The following is a 5,059-nucleotide window of genomic DNA, read 5'->3' on the forward strand; positions in this document are numbered from 1 at the left end:
CCCCCCCCCCATTCTCCCATTTTTTTCTTTTTACCTAAATGTCTTTAGAATGTACTGATTGAACCCTTAACCCTATACTTTTTTTAAGATAAAACTTGGGTTGTTTGGTTTTAATGAGATTGCATTATTTGAATTTTTAATATTTTGATCTTTTCCTAATCTTATATTCGTCAACAATGTTAAGATGTGGTAATGGTACACTATTTTCTTAGGTTATCTAAAATTCCAAGTGAAATATGAAATTATAGACAAAAAAGAATATTTTATACTGATATTACTTTTTATCTTGAAATTACTTTGTGGTTTATTATATTGATGGTTAATGATTTTTTAAAAAAGTGTTTGTTGAATGTTATAGGAAAATGAATGGTAAAAGTATCGGGAAGCCCTTGTACTTAGGAGTGAATTGTATTTTGACTTCTTTATTAAAAAATGGATAAATTTGTCCTTATACATTATTTCAAAATGTGCAAATTAACCTATTCATTAAATTTTTCTTGATAAATAATGGTGTGGAACATTAAATCCATGCTAAAATTATTTTTTTGGGTAAACATTAAAAATGATGACTCGATTATTAATTTTTTTTATTTCATCACTAAACTTTTCGAAATTAAATATTTTAGTTACTTTGAGCTAATGTGGGCTTTTTTATTGGTTAGTAACAAAATTAGCCCTTTAATGTTTGCACATTCTATCAATTTGATCCTAAATATAAAAAATTAAACAAATTTAGCCCTCAATGTTTATAAAATTTTTCATTTTAGTTATAATTCTAAAAAATCAATATGCCCCTTAAAATTTATAGAATTTGTCAATTTAGTCTTAGCTCAGAATGAAATGCATAATTGGGTGACCATTTTTATAATTTACCCATAAAAAAATAATTTTCATTAATCTTATATTTCGTTAACCAAACACATGAATATTACATTCTAACCAAATAGACCAAACAAAGTAATGCTATACTCCATCGATAATCTTACATTAATCTCAAATACCCGTAATCTAAGATTTGGTGAACCAAACGCACTTTTAGAATATGTTTAGATTAAAAAGGAAAAAAATTAGTATTTGATTAAACCAGATAAAGGAAAAGAAATAATTGAATATAATATTATTTTTATAATTATAACATTTTTATGATATATTATGTAAAAATGGAGGGTAAAAAAGATATTTAACATCTTAAAAATCTATAGATTTTGTTTCTCTAACTTTCCCACCAATTTGAGGGAATTAAAAATTTGACACTTTGAGAAAAAGCAAGAGTCTCAACTTTTCCTTACCTAAAAAAAAAATTATCCAAACAAGTTAAACAACTTTCTCTTGCTTTCCTTTCATTTGTTACTTCCATCCAAATATAAGGGTACGTTTGGTTCACTGTAATGGAATAGGGCTGCAACTGAATATAGTTGTAATGGAATAGAGTTGTAATGGAATAGAACTATAATCAGTAATTCAATTGTTTGGTTGAATGGAATGGAATAGAGCTGTAATTGAATTCTTGTGTTTGGTTGAATGGAATAGATGTTGTAATAGTATAAGGAAAAATGCTTAAATGACTAAAGTACCCTTAACAGAATTTTTATAGGTAGATAATTATTGTTATTAAATTTTAATAAGATTATTGTTAAATATATTTTAATAAAAATAAAAATAAATAATTTAGTCATATTTTAACATAATTATTATTAAATACAGTTTAATAAAATAATATATAATTTAATAACATTCTTAATATAATTATTATTAAGAATATATTAATATAAAATTATTATTAAGAATATTTCAATGCTTAATATATTTGCTTTAATCTAGCCTCTCACCTATTCTCTTAGGTCACATTTTATTTTAATATAAAATGAGTTTAACATACGATATAATAATTCTCTAATAACATTTTATTTTAATAGTCAATCTTAATAGAAAACATATTTTTTATATTTTATTTTATCTTTTATAATAACACTATAACAACAATTAATTATAAGGTATACTCTTTAATAAATTAATTATTTATAGCAATCTTTTGGTGAAATAAAAACCTTCAAATTTTACATAAAAATTACTAAATTTTAGTAACATTAATTCTTTTCATATGTGAAATAAAAAATCAAAATTCCTGAAAAAAATAAATGCTAATGATGCATTTTCTTTGGCTTCCCTTCTTTAATGCTTTAGCTATTTTGAATAAATGCTAAAACTAGAATAGAAAAAGCATAATGAAGAAGGAAAAAAAAGAGCAAAAGCAGCAATCAAAATTTACTTCAATTAATGTGACTTAAGACTACAACAATCGTTCTTTCTTTTTTTTTTTTTGGTGAAAACACAATAATATTCCTCGAAGCCAGGCTATCCTCCTGCTTCCCTTTAAATTCCAGGAATTCTCCAAGAACATGCTTGCTTCCTTTAAGCTCCAGCCTACAAAAATCATGGAAAATAATGATAACTTGAACTAGAATTGCCTCCGATGAGAACATAACCAAAAGAATAACGAAGTATCCTCAGATAACAAACACTTTATCTTCCTATACAAATGCAGAATAGGAGCAATGGGTAGGGTAAGAGAGGACAACTTAATTAATACTTAATCCCTAATGCTTAACTCAAATTTTATCAAGTTCAATTTTCTTAGTACTGTAGTGTCATTTTATTTCCCAATGAATCACTTAACACATTGCAATTCATTCGGTGGAAAAGTAGAGAAAATTAAGTAAAATCAAATAAAAAATTTTCAGTACCATATAGTGTGGCATATTATCAACATTATTGACAAAAAGGGAATAACATGCATAAGAAATTTATAACATAATGTTAAATAAAGTAAAAAAAAAATTATTGGCACATCAGATAACAAACCTGTCCCAGATAAAGGTCGTGCTGAGAATGAAGTTAAGTTGCTGATGGAAAGAGTCATGCATTTCCTTCTTCCCACCACAAAAAGCGCCATTAACCCACCCGAATATCATACCTTTTGGTTCTCGTTCTAATTGCACCCATTGATCATAAGTGATTACCTCAGGTGGAAAATTTCAATAAATCTCACTGCGATTGAAAAACTATTCAGTACATACTCTTATAAGAACTTTTTAAAGGAAATAAAACCTAATACTTAAGAAATGTGTGATAACACCACTTAACAATATTGTTTGAGCTTCAACCAAAAGCAAGTGCATATTCAAAATTGCTAAAAGCCAATTTTGTAAACTAGACATTTTCTCTTCCCCCACAACAGCCATAGACCATCAAGTAATTCCTGTCTTTTTTGGATTTTCTTTTCAATAGAAATGCTTGAGAATATGGAGAAAAACAATAAATGGATAACTTTACGCACTTAATACGGCACGACCGACACTAAGAATACAACCGATCTAGCAAAGCTTTTATGGAAACAGACACCCTTCTTATGATAAACATTCAAAAGCAATATAGATTGAGTTGCTGAAGAAGCAGGCATGCAAGCATGGTGACTTACAGGCTCAGAAATACGCTCTTTCCGATGGCTGCGGCCACCTTTAGAAGTCCAGCTACCATCATCATTTATAGAAACAAACCCTGACACATTCTTGACAGAAATAACCGTTGCTTCTCTGCACAAATGCATCAAGAATAAAATGAGCATTAAAGAGAAGTCCTTACATAATCAAATCCTTGCAAGTTGCAACCAATAAAAACACAGATGACAATGAGAGATAAAGTCCTCCCTCTCAATAGATATATTTAACATGTTTTCAATCTTATTTCAATGTTTCATCTTCATATGCAACTTAAACAAGCCAAATAAAACTAGTATGCATGTGTGTAAACATATATAAGAACATAAGCTGAGAAAATGAAATGAAGCTCGCAAAGCAGAAAAAACTTACCCTTTGGTAACAAGAACAATATCGATACTCTTTCGAGAACCAGTGTTAGCATCAGGAGTGTTAAGCCCCACATACACTTTTCCACCACAAAGCTTTTCAGTCTACAAAGATGATGCACAAAAAGAAACAGTTATAGAGGAGATGGGGACTTAATTATGGTCAATGAAAATCAAAGGAAACTTAATGGAAAGATTGAACAGTCGAAATATTCTGTTTTTCATTTTTGATCTCCCAAACCGGAAAAAAAAAAAGAAGTGTTTGAGCGATTTCAATTTTCCAGGAACTCAAGCAAACATTAACAACCCAATAATCTTTACACAATCAAACTCATTTTAGCAACAGGCTGTACCAAAATCAAGAAAGTTTCACACTTATTTCGGACAATTTTATCATAAAATCACAAGAAATGCTGAAATTGTAAAAAGAAAAGAAAAGTACCAATTAGCTACGGAGAAAATAGCATTAAAATCAGAGGTTTCCACGTCTAAAACATCGTTGCCACCATAAAAGAAGCGCCGGAAAAACTGGTAAATGATGATTCCGTAGATGATCTCCAACCACATTCTCAACCTTTTTTTATATATAATTTAAAAATTAAGAAAAATTTGACAAAGCTGAAGATAATTAAAGAGAAATTGAAGTTTTAGGAAAAGAAATAAAGACTGTGAGGGGCAATGGTGTTTAGGGCTTTGTAAATGGAGCAGGTAGTAAACATAGAGGCTGGAGTTGAAACTTCAGAAAGGATATGATGATGAAACAATGAGGGCAAAAATGAAAAATAAGAATCTTTCAGCACTCCTACCGTACTCTAAATAGCCATTCAGAGGGTGAGGCAAAGAATGCTATTCAGTGGTTAGTGGGAATAGCAAACTGAACAACAACCACCATAATAGAAATTTTATTGAACAAAACAAGGGCTTATGGTGGGCCCATGGAATTGAATTGTAATGGCTATGCCATTACATTGAACCAAAGAGGGTGTAAGGTTTATTTTAAAGTTATCTCAAATAAGCAAATAACTTCTTACAATTTAGCTGACTAAAACAAAAGTAAAATTTATTTGTGTTCCAAATGATAATTCATTATCAATGTCGACAACCCCTAAGAAATAAATAAATTTTAATCCTATGTTTGGTTAGAGGTTGGGAGGGAAAAGGAAAGGAAGGGAAAGCGTTATATATATATTATTG

General features: G+C 29.0%; 1 long non-coding RNA gene across 1 annotated transcript; it reads right to left on the minus strand.

The window, feature by feature from the left end:
• Positions 1-2,256: 2,256 nt before the first annotated feature.
• On the minus strand, positions 2,257-4,842 carry LOC107946815 (uncharacterized). The gene is made up of 5 exons (XR_001697007.2): positions 4,308-4,842; positions 3,870-3,970; positions 3,479-3,593; positions 2,863-3,048; positions 2,257-2,424 (listed from the first exon to the last, which is right to left on the minus strand). It is a non-coding gene; the product is annotated as an uncharacterized lncRNA (long non-coding RNA).
• Between the last annotated feature and the right edge of the window lie 217 nt (positions 4,843-5,059).

The sequence above is a fragment of the Gossypium hirsutum genome, chromosome A08, assembly GCF_007990345.1.
Source record: "Gossypium hirsutum isolate 1008001.06 chromosome A08, Gossypium_hirsutum_v2.1, whole genome shotgun sequence".
Classification (NCBI taxonomy): Eukaryota; Viridiplantae; Streptophyta; class Magnoliopsida; order Malvales; family Malvaceae; genus Gossypium; species Gossypium hirsutum.